This window comes from Canis lupus, chromosome 7, assembly GCF_003254725.2.
Source record: "Canis lupus dingo isolate Sandy chromosome 7, ASM325472v2, whole genome shotgun sequence".
In the NCBI taxonomy this organism is placed as follows: Eukaryota; Metazoa; Chordata; class Mammalia; order Carnivora; family Canidae; genus Canis; species Canis lupus.
Genome location: NC_064249.1, coordinates 10,331,415 through 10,353,960, shown reverse-complemented (window position 1 = coordinate 10,353,960; position 22,546 = coordinate 10,331,415). Strand labels below are relative to the sequence as shown.

General features: G+C 50.9%; 1 long non-coding RNA gene across 14 annotated transcripts in view; it reads left to right on the top strand.

The window, feature by feature from the left end:
• The window catches only part of LOC112648390 (uncharacterized), a 72,054-nt gene extending 49,708 nt beyond the window's left edge, over window positions 1-22,346 (top strand). For 3 of the 14 annotated variants that reach the window (XR_007411826.1, XR_004817446.2, XR_007411828.1), the window contains 4 exons: window positions 5,391-5,472; window positions 6,456-9,421; window positions 9,813-9,945; window positions 16,775-18,934. This is a non-coding gene — a long non-coding RNA (uncharacterized LOC112648390). Of the gene's footprint in view, window positions 1-5,092; window positions 5,222-5,390; window positions 5,473-5,964; window positions 6,138-6,455; window positions 9,422-9,812; window positions 9,946-16,774; window positions 18,935-20,459 lie in introns of those variants that run through there. The other 11 variants (XR_007411818.1, XR_007411824.1, XR_007411819.1 and 8 more) reach the window with 9 other exon arrangements.
• The last annotated feature ends 200 nt before the right edge of the window (window positions 22,347-22,546 follow it).

Here is a 22,546-nt window from a genome sequence, read left to right as displayed (position 1 = left end):
AGTGAGTCACCGAATCCCTGTGGTGAGAGGCATGGGGAAGGGGCCCTCTGCTGAGACAAGCTGACTTGGGGACCCGAGCCCCAGCTGCCCTGGGCCTGGCTACCTCCCCAGGCCCCCACTAGAGGGTGGGCACTGACCAATGATGAGGGTGGGTGAGGTGTGGGGTAGGGGGACAGCCTTCCACCTTAGGGAAAGGTGGTGCCCTGTGGTGGGTTTGCATGGACCTCACAGTTGGCGTGCTGGGCCCCAGAAATCTCTTTCTGCTTGCCACCAAATTTCTAAGCCTGTGTGAGTCAGGCTCCAGTCACTCTCTGACCACTCCCCCCCCCCCCCCAGGAATGGGTCTGCCAGCAAATATGGCACAAAATGTAGGCGAACCCTCTTCTCTGCCTTTGAATCACAAAAGAGGAAGTTGGTCTAGAATTAAACTTCAGGGAGAAAGAATTAGCTGAGATATTGCAATTCTGCTGGGACTCGCTTTCTTCCCTTAAAAACTGCAACACTGTGTTCATGAGAAAAGCCCAAGACTTAAAAGTTGACTCTTGTAGGCATTAATGTGATGGTAGAAGAACTGGAACAGGGAAGTATCTGTCAAGGAATAGCAGGTGACCTCCTTGGAGAGATGTCGCTGCAAGTAGCCAGATAAGGCTGACCCTTCTCTGTCTGCTCCTGGACTCAGCACGAGATTTCTTTTTTTTTTTAAGATTTTATTTATTTATTCATGAGAGACAGACAGAGAGAGAGAGAGAGAGGCAGAGACGGAGGCAGAGGGAGAAGTCCATGCAGGGAGCCGGATACAGGACTGGGATCAAGCCCTGAGCCGAAGGCAGACGCTCTACCACTGAGCCACCCAGGCGTCCCAGCATGAAGGATTTTTTTGATGCACCCAAACCCTGAGGGTAGGCTGGAACATTCATGCAGGGCTCAGGACACGTAGACCTCCTGCCAGCACTGGCAATGTCTATAGCATGGACAAGGTGAAAACCAGCTCACTTCGCTGCTGGCTGCTTACCTAGCCACCCATACTTCACAAATCACTGAAGAGCAGCCAGGAGGAAAGAGCAGACCACTGGGCAGCAAAAACAAAGTCTACAGTGTTATTAACATGATAATTTCATTTTTCAACCCAGACCCCATGAGAAGCATATACGTTGGAAGGATGAGAGAGTCTCTAGAGCTCAGATGTTCAATATGTGGGGGATTCCCAGAGAGTGATCTCTCGGGAAATCTAACCCAAACTGTGGACTTTAGCTCCAGAAAAATGCATACACTCCCAGTCTGTGTCTCTGCCTCTCTCCGTCTCTGTCTGTCTCGTGAATAAATAAAGAAAATCTTGGGACACCTGGTGGCTCAGCGGTTGAGCGCATCTGCCTTCGGCTCAGGACATGATCCTGGAGACCAGGGATCGAGTCCCACATCGGGCTCCCTGAGAGGAGCCTGCTTCTACCTCTGCCTATGTCTCTGCCTCTCTCATGAATAAATAAATAAAATCTCTAAAAAAAGATTATATATAAAAAAGAAAATCTTTAAAAAAAAAAAAAAAGAACAAGAGCTGTAGAGATACGCACACGTGTGAGCTGGCTGCCCAAACCCTAACCCTGAGTGAGCACACACAGTGACTTTTAGCCCTGTCCCCACTGTATCAAGCCATCTCCCCCAGACCTGACTGGTAGTGGCATTATCACAATGGCCCTGCCAGGGCCGGGCTATGCTTAGTACCTCCAACCTGAGAAAGCAAGGATGTACACAAAACAATTACTGAACATGTGTGAAGTGTCAGGCATTCTTCTAGATGCTTTCTCCATTTGAATTTACTGGATCCTCACCGTGGCCCTGTAAGATATTTCTGTAAAGAGCCCGGACTTAGATTAGTCTTGATTTCTCAAATTCCATTTCCAGTGGTTACATTATTAGAGATGTGATGTTTTTCCAGAAAAATCCGTTACTATCGCTATTAAACACTTGCTTTGTGCTAAGGATGGATTTTACACATCTTGATTCATTTATTATACACAAAGCCACGTTTTACAAAGAAGGAAATTAAGGCCTTTTACCTTTTGGAACAATGCTCTGAGATCACCCATTAAGGAAGCTAGTCTGGGTTACTGGAGGATGGGGGACCAGTGAGAAGAACTGAGGCTCCCCAACCGGTAGCCAGCACCAACCACCAGACATACGGAACAAGGCCAACTTTTATTTCCCAGTCCAGGCAACCAACTGAATACAGCTGCATGGGTGAGGCCAGGTAAAACCAGGTGAGGAAACACCCAATCAATCCTCAGACTCATGAAAAATAGTAAATGATTGTTGTAAGCCCCTACATTTTGGGGGGATTTGTTATTCAACAATCGATAACAAATACGGCCTCCTAAATCCCATTTCACTCACCTTCTTTCCCCAAATAACCACTAACAATGGAATTACAAAGACAGTAAGCCAGAATGAAGAGAAGAGGGAAGATCACTGAGGAGGGAAGACCTCTAAACATTTTTAAGATGGGCAGGTGAGGGGATCCCTGGGTGGCTCAGTGGTTTAGCGCCTGCCTCTGGCCCAGGGCGCGATCCTGGAATCCCGGGATCGAGTCCCACGTCGGGCTCCCGGCATGGAGCCTGCTTCTCCCTCCTCCTGTGTCTCTGCCTCTCTCTCTCTATGTCTATCATAAATAAATAAATCTTAAAAAAAAAAAAAAAGATGGGCAGGTGAGTAGAGGAGCAGTCTCTGACGGAGTAGAGCTGAGAAGCTCACAATCCACATGCGTGCAAGAGAGGCAAATGATGACACCTGGACCAAGGAACACCATGAGCGCTCCAAAGTTTGGGCACTTAAAGGTACCAGGTACCACATAAAAACAGAATTCCATGATAAAGGAACAGTCAGAGGAAAGAGTTCTTGAAAGTTTAAAATATAATAGGGTTAAAAATACAGTAGAAGGTGCCCAGCATGATGCATAAAAAACAGTCCACACCAGTGCCCATCGGTATGAAATTTTAGAACACAAAAGCATAAAGCAAATACCTGGAAAGCCCCAGAAAGAGAAAAACACTTAACCGACAAAGAAAGAGAGATGACAAGGGCATTAGACTTCTCTCTAGAAACACTGACTAGGAAATAATGGAGAGATATCTTCAAAATTCTGAAGGAAAATGATTTTCAACCTAGAATCTTGTGCCCAGCCAAATCAATCCAACGTGAAGGGAAAACGAAAAACCTTTTCAGACATACAGGACTCAGAAACTGTGCTGGTTGGGAAAGAGGAAGCCATGGCACTCAGGAACAGGGGCTTCCATGAAGGAAAGTCAGAGGGAAGTCCAGGGCCAAGAGCGAAAAGCCAGCCTGGGGAGGGGTGGTCACCAGGACCCCAGAGCCAGGAGGAGGATTGACACATGATCTGGATGAGTGGTGGGAAGATGATCACTGGGACTCTGATGGATCCACTAAAGGAGTTGGGGGAAATTGCTTTAAATAGAGGAAACTAAGAAATGAGAAAGAGGTGGGAGGATGACTTATTCTCAAAAATAATATATTGGGGGAAATTGCTTTAAATAGAAGAAAACTAAGAAATGGAAAAGATAGACTCATTTGCAAAAATAATATGCAAGGAATAGAATTTAGATGACTTTTTGAAATCCAGAGTTAAGAGCGGGGGGAAGAAGCTGCTGCTGAGTTGGAAGTGGTTGCCTCTGGGGAGCAGAGGAGGTTGGAGCTCGCTTCTGGGACTTCTTCTTTTAATGCTGTGATTTTTCACTGTGGGCATACATCGTGTGAATAAAATCAACATTTTTACATGGAGGGCATCTGGGTGGCTCAGTGGTTGAGCATCTGCCTTTGGCTCAGGGTGTGATCCCGGGGTCCTGGGATCGAGTCCCACATCTCCCTCTGCCTGTGTCTCTGCCTCTCTCTGTCTCTTGTGAGTTAATAAATGAAATCTTAAAAAAAAATTATATGGAAATCAAGAACATGGGCTTGAGAGTTGGATCACTGGGTTCAAATCTCTCTGCTCTCTTACTGGTGGCAGGGCCTGGGTCAAGCCTCAGCCTCCATGTCCTTAGCTACCTAGCAAAACTGAGGTGAGGATTCAACCTAAGTTCTGCAAAAGGCCCAGCACAGAGGATGTGCCCAGTAAGTGATAACCATTATGGTTTTTAAGGCTTCTGAGAAATCCCATGGGAGACAGTGAAAGCAAACCCCACTCGACGAGGTTTAGGAGGAGTCGAGAAAGCCTGGAGAAATGTCACCCTTGCATCTGGCAGGAAGCTGTCCAGCTGTTGTTGAGCGGCAGGCCTTCCGCAGGCTCCCGCCCCGTCCACTCGGTATCTCGGTTATTAGCGATGGCACGGTCAGCTTCCAGAGCGGGTTAGAAGGAGCTGGGGTGTGCCGGGAGCAGCTTTTCACATAAAGGCCCGATTCATCCCCAGGGGACTGCTGGCTGGCGGGATTTCCTGCTGACACAATTGTCCCACACAAAAAGCTGCCACCATGGAAGATGGGGCATTCGGGGCAGGGCTGGGAGAAGGCGGCTCCAGGCTCATCTGGGGGCGGGCACACTGGCAGCAGGCAGAGGGGTCCTGCCCCCATCCTCTGGGGCCTGGGCTGGAGCCACCAACAGGGCCCTGGTGTCCCACCCAACGACGGCGGTCTCAAAGGACGGCCTGAGGCGGAGTATGCTGACCCCCTGGCCTAACAGTAGACACATATTTATTAAACAAGTATAGTTAATGGGGAAAAGTCTGGAGAAAGAGAGAGAGAGAGACCCTAAGATGTTAACGACAGTTCCATCTGACTGGTGGGATTTGAAGTGGTTTTCATTTCTTCTCACTTATCCATATATCTCGATTTTTCTACAATAATCGCACATTATCTTTGGTTTTTCAATTAATAACAATCCTAAAGGACAAGGATGACGACTCCCTGAAAGGGGAGTGAGTGCAGTAGATGCTCTTTGGCCTCAGAGATTCGCGAACAGCTGGGCACATGTCAGTCCGCTGCCTGCCAGGATTTCTAGAATTCAGAGAACCCGCTTCGGGGGGCGCAGGAGGATTGGGGAGCGGAAGGATGATAACCTGATGACGGCCTGGGGCTTCCCCACCCCTAGGCCTGCCCTGTGCCGCTCCAGCCTCCAACCCACTCAGTCCTCACCGTGACCTCGGGACATGCGGTCAGTTATCATCTGCACGGGACAGAGGACAGCCTGAGACCCAGGGGAGTCAAGCCCTCGGCCAAGGTGTCAGCTGGAACTGGGGGTCCAGCATCGGGCTGCGGGGCCTGGGCCGGCATCCACCGCAGTGGCGCAGCTGCAGGCCCTGGGCGGGGAGGGTGTCTGGGCAATGCTTGAGGGCCGGGGAGTCTCATCTTTCCCTGAAGAAAAGCCCCTTTTTTTTTTTATTTCCCAGGGGGCTTCCAGTGGGGGCACAAGGTTGCAGCCGTGGACTTAGAAATCCACCACTTCCAGGGGCTCCTGGGTGGCTCAGTAGGGTAAGTGTCGCACTCTTGATATTGGCTCATGTCATGATCTCAGGGTCATTAGATTGAGCCCCACGTTGGGCTCTGCGCTGAGCATGGAGTCTGCTTAAGATTCTCCTCCTCTCTCTGCTCCTCCCCCTGCTCTCACACATGTGCCCTCTCTCTCATGGAAGGGGAGGGGAGGGGAGGGAAGGAGAGGGACGGGAGGGGAGGGGAGGGGAGGGGAGGGGAGGGAGGGAAGGGAAGGGAAGGGAAGGGAAGGGAAGGGAAGGGAAGGGAAGGGAAGGGAAGGGAAGGGAAGGAGGGAGGGAGAAGAGAAGAAATCCACCACTTCCAGCTTGGAACTGAGGCTCCACTAGTATCTAGCGAGCATTTCCTCCACAGTCGTCAGTTGATTCCACCTCTCACTGAGTCTGTCAGCGTTTCCTTCCCATCATACCAAGAACTCCCGAGGCCAGGGATGCCAGGCACCTGGCTAGGTTACTTGGTATCATCTGTGTCTAGACCTGTGTCCCGCACATCAGCGATTGTTCTGTACTGATGATGTGGTCAGTAAGGAAACTGAGACTCCGAGAAGTTGAGGAAAGCACTCAAGGTCCCACAGCGAATAAATATTGGGGCTGGAGTTGGAGACTGGATTCTGACCCCAGGAACCGTGGCTCACACTCACCCTGATGGTGAGTCCTGTTTCAAGGCAGAGTGTGTCACAAGAGACACACCTGTGGCCGCCTGGGAACAGCAGTGGCCAGCCATCCCAGTGGGCGGTAGTCTAGGGGCAGGGGTGAGGGCCGCTGGGCCACAGGAGGACTGAGTACGTGGTGAAGCCAAGAAACAGAGTCATGGACAGGAGACAGCGTGGAGTGGTCGTCAAAGGCCTGGACTTGGGGCCAGATGTCCAAACCTGGTCCTACTTAGTGACCCTATGACCCTAGGCAGGTTGATCACTCCGAGCTTTATTTTTTTTTAAGATTATTTATTTATCTATTTATTCATAGAGACACAGAGAGAGAATGAGAGGCAGAGACACAGGCAGAGGGAGAAGCAGGCTCCATGCCGGGAACCTGATGTGGGACTCGATCCAGGGTCTCCAGGATCACGCTCTGGGCTGCAGGCGGCATAAACCGCTGCACCACTGGGGCTGCCCCACACCAAGCTTTAGCTGCTGTGTTGTCAAATGGAGGCAATATCACACAGAGTTGTTATAAAGATTAATTAAATTAATATGTACAGAATTCTGAGTACAGCAGCTAGCCCATGACAGGGATGTGTTTGTGTGTGGGGTGGTGGTGGGGGGTGTAATAAACAGCACCAAACTGGGTAAATATCCACACATGAGGATCCAGACACTTCTGTGTTCCATGTCACGTAGAGAATATGTGCAAATACACAGCAAGGGACCGCCATTCACCAAGTGTCCTGTATCGACCTTTGCTGCATAAAAATTTACCCCCCCTAATTTTTTTTTTTTTTAGATTTTATTTATTCATGAGAGACACAGAGAGAGAGAGAGAGAGGAGAGGCAGAGGGAGAAGCAGGCTCCATGCAGGGAGCCCGATATGGGACTCGATCCCGAGACTCCAGGATGACACCCTGGGCCAAAGGCAGGCGCTAAACCGCTGAGCCACCCAGGGATCCCCTGAAGCCTTCTCTTACATCACATTTGCTGATATTCCATTGACCAAAGCGGATCATATGGTCAAGCCCAGAGCCAGGGTGAGCAGGGACTACACAAGGGTGTGGGAACAGAGGCGTACTGGTCTGGAGCCGTCACTTATAACCATGACCACAGTTACTTGTCCACCTCGACAATGGTGAGTGTTGCCGGTACGCACACAGCACCAGGGGGAGGGGCATGTGACCTTGGGCAGGTCTCTCTCTCTCTGTGACCTCATCTGCACAATGAGGGAGGGGCTTTTTCTGAGTGGTCCCTAGCCTCAGCAGCTCAGATGTGCTAAGAGAGAGAGTTGATTTCCTAACAGGCGCATGCTTCACGTCGGCAGAACATTCCTTGGTCCTAGTGCAACCCAAACCCTCACCAGCTGGCCCTGCTGGCCTTTCCAGATGGTTTTTCCCAGGCTAGAAAACCTGGGATTTTAAAATACAAACAGGACAAAATGCTTTCCAATCCAACAACATCTTGCGGTTCTCAAAAAAACATCTCCATGCTCTATTAGGTAAGATAATGCTCAGATTTTCAGTGTCCTACCCCAATAAAATCTTAGCTAACTGTCCAGTGCAGGTGGTCCTGACTCAGTGGGGGAAGGCACCCTGTCCATTCAGGAGTCCGGGCTGAGAAGATGCTCCCTTCTTGATAACAGAGCTTCCATGTTACCCGAGGCAGGGACATCCTACTGGCAGAGGAAAGGAAAGGTGAAGAATCACATGGGAAGCAATCATGAGCCAGACCCAGGCATGGCCACCTCCCTCTGCCCATGATCCATGACCCAGAACTCAGTGGACATGAGAAGGGACAAGAGCTGGAAATGAAGGTAGCTGTGAGCCCAGGAGGAAAGGCAGACAGACTCCTTGAAGTCAGAGTAATTTCTGCCACTAAAACACACTTCCTCTTGTCTCCACAAGGTCCCTGGTAGGATGGGGATGTTCCTGTGTGTTTTCCGCTGGGCCTCTGTGTGCTGAGACAGTAGGGACATGGGCTCACCTTTGACTGATCCAAAAGTCAGAGCCAGAGCTTCTTTCTTTTGCCATTTCATCCAATATACAATTTATAATATGATATATGATATATGTAATATAATATAATGTAATATAATATAATGTAATGGCAGGCCCTGTGGGGCATCTTCGATTTCTGTGACCCGGTTACTGGTATGCCCACCCCAACTTCTTCTGTCCTCTGCATCAGGGCTTGGGTTGACTCAGGAAGTGCGGCACAGCTAGAACAGGGAATCCAGCCTTCCCCTTCTCCCCTGCTCAGGCTCAAGGTGTCAGCCCTGTCTCAGCCCCTCCTTCTGCTCCCTGGTCCATTGAATTTGTTGCTGAGCTCTAGAGCACATCTCCTGGGTACACCTCCCCCGCTCCCACCCTGCAGTGCCAACACTGCTCTGGGGTCACACCCCCATTACCAATTCAATACCCCTCCCCCCCTCCCAGCCTTGGGCACAAGCCCAGCTTTGAAGCTGATCATTAGCATTGTGACTTTGAACAAGTGACTTCAAGCCTGTTTCTCCATCCATAAAATGAGGATGATAATAATGTCCAAAAGACACAGAGTAAAAATTGTGTGAGCCAAAAATTCGGTAAAATGCCCTTTGGAAACTACAAAGCACCAAACAATGCCCCTTGCTCCCACTGCTCCCCATCTGGGGAGGGGACCCTTGTCCACACCCCCAGGTCCCCTGCTGCCCACAGGGACCGTCCATCCTTACCCTGTCAGTCTATATCTTCCACGGTCCAGATCCAACTTAGTTTGCTCATTTTCCCTTTCTGGATCCAGCCAGAAAGAAGACTTGCTATCTCCCATGCGTGCTCCTTGTTGTCCCCTTCCTCAGAATTTGTCTCCATGCCTTTGTCTGACTCCATTCCTCCTCCTAAAATAAATGCCTCTTGGGTTTTCACGTGCATCATCTCTCCCTGTGTTGCAAAGCATAGCAGGATACCAGCTCTTTCCTCGGGGAGCCTCCACCTCTTCGGAATTCTTGTCATTCCCACTTGGAATCACTGTTCTGCTCATACTTAATGCTGCAAGTTAAATCACTGCACATCAGCCTGGGTGCCCGGGGCGGGCACGCAGAACAAGACACGGCCAGACCCGTGCAGGGAAAGATCTGATCCTGGCTCTCGAGGGGCTTCCTGACTGCCCAGGGGAATGGACACCAGTACAGTCCAGTACCCAGCAGCAGAGAAAGGCCCGAAGATTCAGTGCTGAGGGGACGAAGCAGGTCTGGATTCTGCAGAGAGGCTTCCCAGCGGAGGTCAAGTGAACCAGGCCTGGCTTTGAAAGGTGCCTAGGATGCCAGCAGGTGGAGAGGGAGAGGGAGGGCCCCCAGCAGGGGAGGCAGGAGGTACAATGCTACCTGTGGTTCAGGGATGTGGTTCACACTCCTTAAGGGTGGGATTCCTGCTGGAGTATATTTGCCTCCCCCAGCAGTTTCCAGCCACAGGACAGTTTCTGCTCCCCCGTGATGAGTGCCATGGGGCCACTGAGCATCAGGGGCACCAGGCTGGGGGTGCTCTGCGCCAGGAAGAGCCACCCTGCTGTGTCCCCAGAATGCCCATGGTGTATACTCAGAATATCTATTAAAAGTGATAGCAGCCTCCGAAAGAACCCCTGGGCGTAGGCTCAACTGTGCTGGAGCCCTCTGTGACCTGAAGGAAGGCATTCTCCCCTCCAGGTCTCAGTGACCCCACCTGTCAAGTGATTTGATGGCAAAGGCCCAAGGGAGCCCTACGGCAAGGAGATGAAGCCCATGAGCTGCAGAGTCAGGATACCGGGGTACAAATCTCCAGCTTCCTGAGTGATTTAAAGTAAGTAAATTCATCTTTCTAAGCTTCAGTGTTCTCCTGCATAAAAGGGAACAGTAATACTGCAAAACCTAATCAGAACACCCCAAGGGGCATCCCAAGAATTCAGTTGCACAAAACTTGGGAGTCTTGTTATGGTGAGGATAAAGAGAAGATGCGGAGATTGGAACGTGTAGTGTTGTGTCTGAATTCAGTTATGACGAGGTGTTAGCAGTAGGATTCTTGTGGATTAAATGTATTTATATACGTATGCACACACATAAATGTTAATATATATAAAATGCTAGCCCCGTAAGTGTGCAATGGATGTGACTAATTGGTAGTAGTAAAACAAGAGCCCCCTAGCTGGGCTGAAGTGTGAGCTCACTGAAGACTGCTTGGTGGGTGGGCTGGGAGCATTCAGGGAGGGATTCTGGCGGCCAAAGTACTGCCTGAGGCCTGGAATCCTGCTCGCCTCATACTACAGATGCTTCCAGGGCTGGTTCTGCTCTGTCCAAGGTTGGATCTAGAAAGTGGGTGGGCAGGGGGGAGACCTGATTTGGGCATTACCTGCAGGTGAGCAAAAGAAAGAACTATTTTTCAAGTTCCCAAGAGGATAGCAGGAAGACATGTCAGAGACCGCCCTCTTCCTTTTATATAAAAATGCCCCAAATCATGTGCAAGATTAATATCCCAATCACTCACTCCCCTGTTGGCCTCTATCACAGGAGAATGTTAAGCTGGTTTTTGCCCACAGGGGGAAAGCAGTGTCTGAATAAAGCCAGATCCTGGGGAGCTTGGGGGGCTTGGTCAGTTAAGCATCTGACTTCAGTTCAGGTCATGATGTTCAAGGGCCCCGGGATGGAGCCCCACGTAGGGGCTCAGCGGAGATTCTGCTGCTTTTTCTCCCACTCCCTCTGCCCCTTCTCTCTCTCTCTCTCTCTCTCTCTCTCTCCCTCTCGTGCGTGCGCACGCACACACATATTCTCTCTCTCTCTCAAATAAATGAATAAAATCTTAAAAAAAAAAAAAAAAAAAAAAAAAGCTCTTACCACTCCAGCCCAGGTAAGAACCCCTTGGCACTGGCCTTCTCCCCTCCCCAGACGGGGCCTGCAGACGGCTTGCTGGGGCAGGGCTGCCAGCCTCCTCACTCCTTACCCCTCCTGGTGACCAGCAGCGTGAGGCCATCTGCAGATGCTCCAACACCAGGGAGCTCAGTCAGGAGCCTGGGTCCCCACGTGCCTAGAAACGGACGAGGCCTAGAAAGGGCCTTCTGCTGTGATCTGGGCACACCTCCATTCTGCATCCTATAAGCGCAGGCATTAGAGTGGGAGGGGAGGCCAGAGAGCACCCCTTTTACGGATAAAGAACTGAAGTTAAGCCAGGCCGACCTGGCTGATTCTTCTCTCTCACTTCGTGCTTCCTTCTCACCTCTTGATTGTTAAATATTGGCGTGCCCCAGAGCTCAGCATGTGGGCCCCAGATGCTGTCTCAGGGGTCTCACCCAGGCCTGCGGCTTTATATACTATACATGTGTACCTGGGAACCACTCAACTGCGGATCTGCAGCCCAGGCTCTGTGCAGAACTCCAGACTCCTACATCCAGCTGCCCACTGGGCGCCCCCTCTGGGAAGGCTCATAGGCATCACCCTCCGCGTGGGTCCAAACTGAGCTCCTGATCTTTCCTCCTCCCACACTCTGCTCCATGTGAGTTTATGGCAATTCCATCATTGCTCAAGCCAATAACCTTGGAGTCACTCTTGGCTCCTGTTGCTAAGAGACTCATGCCTAAACCATCAGCAGACCCACATACATACGGATTCTGGCCATTCTTCCCATCTCCACTCCCACCAGCTTGCTCTGAGGCACCACCAGCCCTTATGTGCTTTGCCATAGTCTCCTCCATGGTCTTCCTGCCTCTACTCACGCGCCCTGCAGTCTGTTACAAACTAACTCAGCAACCGGGCAATCCTGGGAAGGTGAAAGTCAGCTGAGGTCCCTCCTCAGCTCAGAGCCCTCCAATGGCACCTCCTCCCATCCATAGGTGGTCCATGTTACCTCTCCATCTGAGGCGGGTCGTAGCCCTCACTCCCTCCCTGCTCCCTGCACCCCCGCCACAGTGGCCCCCAATGCACCAGGTGCACTCCCAACCTTGGGGCCTCGGTGGCGTTTGCATCTTTGCTTGGACACTTTCCCCCCACGCCCACCCCAGGTGTCTGCATGCCTGCTCCCCCTCCTCCTGGGCACAGCTTTACTCTGTGTCCTTATGCAAACCCCATCTCTTCAGTGAGGTCTTCCCTGACCTCCTTCATTTAAATTGTACCCCCCTCCCATTTTCTCTCACCTCTTTTGGCCTTATTTTGCTCCATGACACTCCCCACCAAATATACTATGTATTTATTTTGTTCATTATTTGTCTCCCCTAACTGGAATGTAAGTTCCCCAAGGGTAGAGGTTTTTATCAGACACACAGTAAGTGCTCAATAAATATTTGTTAAATACACGAAAGAACAGGAGTCAGCGGTTCCGGTGTGTCTGTGTCAGCTGTCCCCCTGAGTACCGTTGCCCTTAGCCAATGAATGGATGAGCAAGAAAACACCTCAGATCAGGTTCAGTTCCTCCTTCAGTTGAGAGACCCTGAGGCCCAGTGAGGGGGAAGGTATCCTGGATAATCACAACACCCTGACTTTAGAGCTGGGGCTGGGCCTGGATACCCTCCTGCCCCCACCCCCGCATCTCCCAAACAGAGCCCGTGCTCTCACCTCCCTGCCACCCACAGCTAGAGGTCACTCCATTTTGACAGCAATTTCCAATCTCGTGAGCTTAAAATAAGAACCAGGAACTACAGAAAATGGAGAAATAAGGTATAGGGAGGGGGTATTTTTAGCTTTGCTGGTTTCTAAGTGTATACATATATAGACCTCTGTCTATAAGTGTGGCTATATATAGGTATTAAATCAGGAAGCCAGTTGAGTGGTGGGTCAGCTTTTCCGGGGGCGGCTGTGAGCCTGTTGCAACAGGACCAGTTTCAAACCAGAGTGGCTGATTCCAAGGAAACTGGCCTGCTGAGTCAACGGGAAGCTGCACACCTCACATGAGATGTTCAGAAAGAGCTGAGAAGTTAGATCCTCCTTTTCCTTCTCCTCAATCAGCCAAAGCACCAGTGAAATTCCAAGGCCCCCCCAACCCAGTAACTGGCCAAGGCTTTTGCAGTCAAAATCTGCCCAAGGTAGATGGGGATTCTGAAGAGGGACACTGAGCGGAAGCCTAGAGTTTTTGCAGCACCCAGTTGACCAGAGACACCTCCCTGGGCTCCAGCCCCTTTGGCTACCAGGAATTTTCTCAGGCCTCAGATCAGGCCTAAAAGCTGAGGCTGCGGTCAGTCAGCACGGAGCATTTCTGTTAGCCAGACACTGTTCGCCACCTATGATCTCATTTCATACAATGTAGCAGGGAAGTACATTTATCATTTTCTCCATTTTACAGCTGGAGAAACTGAGGCAAAGAGTGGGTAAGTAATGTGCCCAGGTTTCAGTTTAAGGGGCAGATCCAAGCAGTCTAGCTGCACAGTCCATGTGCACAGTCCCTGGCTGGAAGGCAGGGAGCCTGAGTCAAAGCCCAAACTATGTGGCCTTCATTCATTCAACAAGTATTTACTATTTACTATGTGTGGAGTATTTCTGGGCTCTGAGATGCACGGCTGGATCCAGGGCTGGATGCCACAAATCTTTGGCTGGACATGGAGCTAAATGATGAGTGTTGGAGCAAGCGCATTGGTTGGTTGTGGATAGTGAATGAGGGCAGGTCTTTCTTCTCACCTGTGGCACCTGATGGAAGTATCCTGATTCATGCTGTGGAAATAGGGGCTAGTATCTCTCTGCAGGGCAGGAGAAGGACCAAACACTGGATTTGGAGCCGATCCCTATCCTCACGTAGATTATGTTACAGTTGGGGAGACACAGAGATGTTGGGGAGACCACAAATAAATGAGATAATTAAGATGATTATAAGGGTCCTAAATAAACCGGGGTGATGGGGCTGTTATAGGTTGAACTGTGTTCCCCAAATGTTACGTGTTGAGGTCCTGTTCTCTAGAATGTGGCCTTATTTGGAGATAGGGTCCTTACTAGGGTGATCGAGTTAAAATGAGATTAGGGTGGGCTCCAAAGCAATATGATTGGTGTCCATATAAAAAGGGGAAGTTTGGAGACAGGTACATGGGGAGAATGCCACGTGAAGATGAAGAAAGAGATCAGAGTGATCTGTCTACAAGCCGAAGAACACGAGAGAGCGCCACAGAGCGCCAGAAGCTAGGGGAAAGGCCTGGAACAGCTCCTCCTCCCTGCCCTCCAAAGGAACCAACATCTCTGACATCTCTATCTTGGCTTTCTAGCCTCAGGGACTGTGAGAAACTAAATCTCTGCTGCTGAAGCCACCCAGTCGGTGGTGCTTGGTCACACAAGCCCTAACCAACTGACACAGAGACAAAGAGGGTCTGGGGAAGGAGAGGATTACTTTGGCCAGTACACGGGATGAGGCCCATCTGAGGAGCAGATGCACAGGCTGAGTCCTGAACATCGAGAAGACTGTCCTGGGAAGAGCTGCAGCAGATCCGCAGCCCCAGGGATGAGCACAGACTTGGCATTTCTGCAGGAGACATGGCAGGGCCAGGTGGCTGGAGCGGGGGGGTGAGGGCAGAGAAGTTCAAGGTGAGGTCAGATGGAAGGCAGAGGCCCAGGTAGGCAGGGCCTCGTGGGGACATGCTGGGTATGTGGATCTCACACTGATTGCACTAATTCACAGTGGAGGGAGTGACAGGAGACCTGACTTTCCCCTTTGAAAGGTCCCCCTGGCTGCAAGTGGAGATGGCACTTGAAGGTCAGGTAGGCAGAGGCCAGTTAGCAAGTGAGGCTCATGTTCCACAGAGAAATGAGTGCCCTGAGCTGAGGGCACTGGAGAGGAGAGGGAGGAATGGTTGGGTGGCAGTAAACTCTGGAGAACCCCAACAGGACCTGTCAGGCCTGAGATGAGCGGAAGAGAGACATCGAGGATGAGCCCTGGGATTTTGGTCAGAGCGACGAGAGAACAGCAGTGCTTTTTACAGTGAGAGAAGGAAGAGGGTGGAATAGGGGCTCCTCGAAGAGATAAATGAGAGCCAGCTTCCATCCCAATAAGATTTCTAAGATGAGGCCAAAAGGCAAATTGAGAGACTCATAGTCCCCGTGCTAGGACTCCCAGCCAGAGAGAGTCAGACATGGAAGCAAATACTAGAAATACCACGTGCCGAGTAGCTGACTGCACACAGCTGAGGGCATTACTGTGGGGCAGTCGGGAAAAAGAGGAAAGGTTTTTGTTTTGTTTTGTTCAAAATAATTTCAGACTTACATAAATGTTACAAAAATAGTACAAAGAACTACCGAGTATTGTTCAACTAGTTTCCCCAAACGTTGACAGCCTACAGATTTACAGCTCCATCCTCAAAACGGGAGTCAACATTAGCTAGAAAGCTCTTTCGGATTTCGGCAGTGGCCTCACTGATGTCCTTGGTCGGGTCCAGGAGCCACCAGGCCCACGCGCGGCCCTTAGCTGTCGCCGTTTCCTTAGGCTCCTCTAGTCCGGGCCAGCGGGGAGGGCCGGTGATGCTGTCGAATGTCCTTCGGTTTGGCTTTGGCTGGTGTTTCCTCAAGCTGTGTGTGTTTTTTGTTTGTTTGTTTTTTAAAGATTTTATTTATTTATTCATGAGAAACACAGAGAGAGAGAGGCAGAGACACAGGCAGAGGGAGAAGCAGGCTCCATGCAGGGAGCCCCATGCGGGACTCGATCCAGGGACCCCAGGATCACGCCCTGGGCTGAAGGCAGGCGCTAAACCACTGAGCCACCCAGGGATCCCCCAAGCTGTGTGTTTTGACAAGAACACCACAGAGGCGATGCTGTGCCCCCTCGGCGCATTGCATTGGGCCACCCAAGGCCTACGTGTCGCTGGGCCCTGTTACGTTGACTCCGATCAGCTGGGTAAGGCCGTGCTGCGAGGCCTTTGCACCGTCCAGACACCGTTCTCCCCTTTGCCATTAACAAGCACCTTGTGGGGAAATACTTGGAGGCTGTATAAACATCCTGTTTCTCATTCATTTTCACCCACGAATGTTTGTTCCCACTGACGATTCCTGCTTAAAACAGGAGGTGTTTGCCAAATGGTGGCTTTCTATTTCTGTTGTGCCTTCGGAACATCTATTAATCGGAGTTTTGCTGTAAAAACTCAAATACCTGTCTAGGCCGCCTGGGTGGCTCCGTGGGTTAAGCGTCTGCCTTCAGCTCAGGTCGTGGACTCGGGGTCCCGGCTCCCTGCTCAGCGGGGAGTCCGCTTCTCCGCCTCCCACCACCACCCACCCTCACACGCTCATGCTCTCTGTTGCATGATCTCTCCCTTTCAAATAAGTAAATAAAATCTTAAAAAAAAAATACCCATCTATATCTGTATAGACCCATATTCTTTATTTTGCCTTTAGTTTATGTTATAGTCTATTTGATTATCATTTATTTTGTTGCTGAAATTACCTCAAATGTGGCCATCGTGAGCCCCTTCAAGTTGGCTCCTCTGTTGAAAAGGAAAGTTTTGAGCTGGGTCATAAAGGAGGCCTAGGGACTTGTAGGGAGGAAGGAGGGCTGAGGCTTCGAGGCCCCAGGTGACCCTAAGGGCAACCATGGGCCATATATGCCCAGGGCTCTCTGGGGATGCTGGGCGGCCTCTGGGCTCACCGTCCCTGACCGTGAGAGCCAGCAGGAGGCAGCCACATGCCTTGCTCAGGTGGAGACGCCTCCACTGATGACACCTCCCTCCCCACCCTGCACACAGGACTTCCCTAGGGACCAACCCTTTAGGGATGCAGCTGCTACAGCTCCTTCCAGCATTTGGGCTCTTGGCACACCTGCCGGGATTTGCTCAGGAGAGGCCTTCCACCAAGCCCACCGGCCCCTGCAGCCACTTCCTGCCTGCCTCTGCTCTGCTGGATAGGCCATCACTCAGCCTGTGCTGTTCCCACCGCTTGGCCAGTGACCAAGCTATTCCCTGGACTCCTCTGCTGAAGGGCTTGATTTGTGGAGGTGGTGAGGCTCGCGGAGAACCACACGTCCCAGGGGCCATCTAGGTGAGACTGGCTCTTGTTCTGACTGGTTTGTTGCCTTTTTTTTTTTCTCTTTCAACCTAGGGCCTCTGTGAAGTCTTCAGGGATGCCCAGTAGTTTACCTACCGGGCATAGGGGGCAGGACAGTGACAGCTGGATGACTCTCAGTCTGGTCCATCATGGCCCTGCTGAAAGGCAGAATGACTTATCTTAGGTCACAGTGGCAGCTGGTGGCAAGGGAAGCCTAGGACCCAGTGTTCGGACTCCTCGTGTCCTCCTCACCATTCCAGACTCCCAGTCTGTTCTCCTCCTCGTTTCTCAACTACTGACGAGGCCACAGTCTGGGTGACTTGTCCATGTCCCTCGTGCCCCCAGCAGGCGGAGAGACAGAGGCCAGTCTTCCGGCCGCTTTCTGGGGCAGAGCCTCTAGGCACATGAGCAGCATGGACTCCTCACCCATAGGGAAGGAGAGCTCTGGGTCCTGGGTCGTTTTGCAAGTGCAAGGCTGAGGTCAAGTGCGGGCTCACCTGGCGACCTCTCAGGGCTGGAGGCCTGTGACCTCCCCCAGACCCAGCCCTGAAGGGCTAGAGGCTGGCCACCCTTTCTGCCTTCGCTCATTCCTCTTCCTTCAGTTCAGGATTAGAAACGGGGTCCACTCTTTTTCTCTTTTAAATTTCAAATTAAACTTAAAGATAAGTTAAATAGTCACGATTCAAAATTTAAGAAGTACACAATTTCCACTGTCGGAAATCTCCCTTCCAATCCGTCCTTTGCATACCCCCTCCCCAGAGGCAACTGCCGAGGGTCATTTCTTATGCAGCTTTCCAGAGAGAGTCTATGTAGGATCAGCAAACTTTTTCTGTACAGGACCAGAAAATAAATCTTTCTGGCTTTGCAGGCCCTGGGTCCTCTTTCCCATTGCCCGACTGCCATCGTAATGGGAAAGCAGGCGCGTTGGTACATAAATAAACGTGCCTGTGTCCCAATAAAATTTGATTTATGAACACTGAAATTTGGATTTCCTGTAATATTCATATACCATAAAATATTTTTCTTTATGTTTTTCCAAACATTAGAAAATGCGAAAACCATGCTTACCTCCCAAGCTGTACGAAAACATAGTATTTCAAGGTACAGATAAATCATAATGTATTTAAACAGTGTCCCATTGATGGTCTTTCGTGCTGGGTCTGGTCCTTTGTGGTCACATAAAACAGTGCAGGGAATATGCTTGCTCATATGTTATGTCATGTGCAGACGATCTATCTACAGGATATATTTTGGGACAAGTCTGATCAAATCTGAACAGCCTTGGGGCTCCTGGGTGGCTCATTTGGTTAAGCATCGGATTCTTGATTTCAGCTCAGGTCATGATCTCAGACTCATGAGATCGAGCCTGGTGTTGGGCTATGGGCTGAGCATGGAGCTTGCTTAAGATTCTCTGCCTCTCCCCACCCCCACTTGCACCCATGCCCTCGCTCTCTCTCTAAAACAAACAAAAAGTCTGAACAGCCTTTCTTCTCCTCCCAGGCTCCTCTTACCTCTCTTGACATCTCTTTAAAGTCTTCATCTTGGGGGCCCCTGGGTGGCTCAGTCGGTGAAGCGACTGCCTTCGGCTCAGGTCATGATCTCAGGGTCCTGGGATCGAGCCCTGTGTCAGGCTCCCTGCTCAGCAGGGACCTGCTTCTCCCTCTCCCTCTGCCTACTGCTCTGCCTCCTTGTGCTCTCTCTCTCTTTTAAATAATAAATAAATAAAATCTGGGATGCCTGGGTGGCTCAGTGCTTTAGCGCCTGCCTTCAGCCCAGGGCGTGATCCTGGAGTTCCAGGATCGAGTCCCACGTCGGGCTCCCTACATGGAGCCTACTTCTTTCTCTACCTGTGTCTCTGCCTCTCTCTCTCTCTCTCTGTGTGTGTGTCTCTCGTGAATAAATAAATAAAATCTTTAAAAAATAATAAAATCTTCATCTTGTTCCCTCAGTAATGCACAGAGAGCTTCACAAGCTGGGCTCTGCTCCAGGACAGCTCCTCAAGTATTTCTTGGACTCCAGCCTCCTAATGGACCCTGTGCCTTGACTCTCTCCCTCCACCTGCCCTTCCTCATGGAGCTCCCAGGGGATGCCTCAAAGTCACAAGTGTAATTCTGAAGGTCTTGTGTGTATTTCACAGATCCAAGTAGGGAAAACCACACCCCTTAGGGTGGTTTAAGACCCCCACCCCACCATGGTCTGACCCCTTCCGACTATAGCTTCATCACTACGGGGAGACCCTTGAGCCAAACTGCACTGAATCTGGGCTTTCCTCAGGGCTTTGACATTGGTGAGAGCTTAGTGTCATGACCTGTAAAATGAGCAGAACAGCAGCCCTCGCCTTCTAGGGTTATTGTGAGTTAATTCACAGAAAGCGCTTAGAAGGGTCGGCTGGCACCTCTTACAGGCCCAGGGCCTGCTGACCACCATTAGTTTTATTTTCAAACTCAATCATAGCTTTATCTCCCACACTCAGCACCCAAGGTTCACTGCCTCTGGCTCCCAACACTTGTAGCCTTGCTAGGCTGTGACCATTTTGGAATCACTCCATGCGGGTGACCTCGCTGTGTCCTGTTCCCTCTGCTCCTTCAGTCTGGGCCAGCCCTCCCCACCCTGCCCCCTGTTGAAACAGCACTCCTGGGGATCCCCGGGTGGCTCAGTGGTTTGGTGCCTGCCTTTGGCCCAGGGCGCAATCCTGGAGTCCTGGGATCGAGTCCCGCGTCAGGCTCCCTGCATGGAGCCTGCTTCTCCTTCCTCCTGTGTCTCTGCCTCTCTCTCTCTTCTCTCTCTCTCTCTCTGTGTCTATCATAAATAAATAAATAAATCTTTAAAAAAAAAAAAAAGAAAAAAGAAAAAAAGAAACAGCACTCCTTTTCCAGAGCCCAGCTCAGATGCAGCTCACCTCTGAGGCCTCAGACCTCCCCTCCTCTCTGTTTCCTCCTCCCTCTCTACCTCTATGATTGCCTCTCCACATCCCCTACTCTCAGGGGGAATCGTCTGTGCTTATGCCATCCCCTAGCTAGATTGTCGACTCCCTCCCCGAGGGCAAGGCTTGGGTCTTCTTCCTCTCTGAGTTCCCCCAGCACGAAGCACAGGAACTTGCACGCAGGACATGCACAGCAAACGCCTTTAGATTTAACTGCGAGCTTGAGCTCACGTGAAGAAATAATTACCTTGGCCCAAGGTGGAACTCAGTGCTTCCCCCTGATCTAGAGCCCATGCACTTATAAACAAAATGGACTAAGTTTTCCCCAACCTCAGAGGTGAGCTGGAGGTCCCCCGGCCTCTGCTGGTCACCCCCCCTCTCGCTGCCCATGAGGTAGCAAATCCTGCCAAACTGCAGTGTTGGCTTCTCCATCCGCACTCATCTGCCTCGCATTCCTCCCATAGGTACCAGGCGGCGGAGAACTTGAACGCACCACCTCATCGGCTGTCAGGCACAGTCACCCTTTGGGAATCTAAAACTTCCTGTTCCTCACACATGGGGTCCCCAAAAGTCTAGATTGTTAGGCAACTTTGCTTATGACCTGAGTCTCCTGGAATACAGTTGTGACCATCTGTGTGAGTGGAGCTCAGGCAGGGCCACCAAGCCACTGATCCATGGGATCACATGGCTCCATGTAACAGGACTCTTAGAGAACCCGTGCTTCTTCCCTTATGTGACATAAGCCCTGAACTCCGGTGGACCATGCCTTCGAGTGTCCCAGGCTGCTTCTACTCTTTTGCTCTGCCATACTTAGCATGTGACTTCTGTTTTCAGGGCTGCCATGTGGTCATGTGACAGGGCCCCTGTGACTTCAGCTCATCACATTCACCTTCCAGCCAAGGAAAAGGGGGAAATAGTGAGGGACAAGAGCACAGCTGAATCTGCCTATTTTAAGGCGCCTTTCCCAGTGACTATCACTTACATCTCATCGGGCCTACGTGTGACCCATGTGCACCCTCACTGCAGAGGAGTCTGGGAAATGTAGCTTCTCAGCTGGGCACGTTGCTGCCCATAAATAAAAAAATTGAGATTCTGTTCATGAAGGAAAGGGGGGAGTAGGGTTGGAGTGGGTACTTCGCTGTCTCTACCCCAGTTGGGATAATCGAGGAAGACTTCATGAAGAAGCAGAGCACTGTAGGATCAGATAAGTTGCCATGCACCAGGTGCTTTACCACTTACAGGTAGGGGAAGGGAGGCTTCTCCTATTACCCTCCCACGTGAAGGAGCAGTTCCAGCGCCCATTTTAGAGATAAGGCAAACAAAGCCTAACGTTCAATAACTCACTCAGTGTCATACAGCTAGTAAATGGCATCCAGATTCAAACTCCAGACTCCACCACACTCCCTTCTCCCCTCCAGGCTCACCTCCCATCTCAGGATGCCTCTGCAAAGAAGGAAAGAAAGATCCAGAGAGTGTGTATCCAGACCAGGACCCTGACAGGGAGGAATAGGGAATAGAGATTCCCAGATTGCTCCAAGTGGCAATTTTTGAACATAAAGATATTTACCTATGGCTGGTTCCCAGAAGAATTTATTTTACACTTTAAGAAAAGAAAAGGCATTTGCATAAAGTAAAAGTCAAAAATCACATGGAAGCCTGGGATGAGAGCACCTTTTGTGGGGAACCCCAGGGGCAAGGCAAGGGACAGAGGAAGAGGCCGGCCCCTGGCTGGGAGGAGCAGCAGGGCAGGGGAGCAGTGGGGCTCTAGGCACCACCAAGTCCCTCCTGCTCTGGCCAGCAGCCAGCAGTCTGTCACCTGCCAGGAGCTGGGGGGAGGGAGGCAGGTCATGTGAGGAACAAAGCCTGGCAGCTCAGTGTCCTGGGAACACTGTCACCCGTGGCGAGGTGACCCTTGGCAAAGCTCTGAGTGCTCTCTGCTTGGGGCCACATTCCTGTCCTCCGAGGCTTCTGTGTGGCTCAAGTGGAACAGAACTGGAGTCCCCGACTCCTACAGGGGTGTCCCCAAACCAGGGAAATCCTAGGGCCTCAGGTTTCACCTCAGTTTTGGAAGTTTAGGGGTTAGGGTGCACCTGGGGCGCCCCCTCTAGGCAGGACCTGGGACTGCAGTTACCTGCTAATCTCATGAACGGAGAACTTAATACTGTTGTCTGGTAGGTGACCGTCCTGTTAACTAAAATCTGGAAAAATAGGGACGCCTGGGTAGCTCAGCCGTTGAGCCTTTGGCTCAGGGCGAGATCCTGGAGTCCCAGGATCAAGTCCCACATCGGGCTTCCTACATGGATCCTGTTTCTCCCTCTGCCTAGGTCTCTGCCTCTCTCATGATTGAATAAATAAAATCTTTAAAAAATAAAATAAAATAACTTTAAAAAATAAAAACCTGGAGTGTAAAAGGAGGGACAGGTTGGTGGGGGTGTCAGGAGAGGCTGGGCATGTTATTGTCTTTTCAAAGAGAAGATGGAGCTTAGCCCTAACTTCAGTTAATAAAACGGCTGAAAATGGCAAACAGAGCAAACCATATTTCAACTCTGCA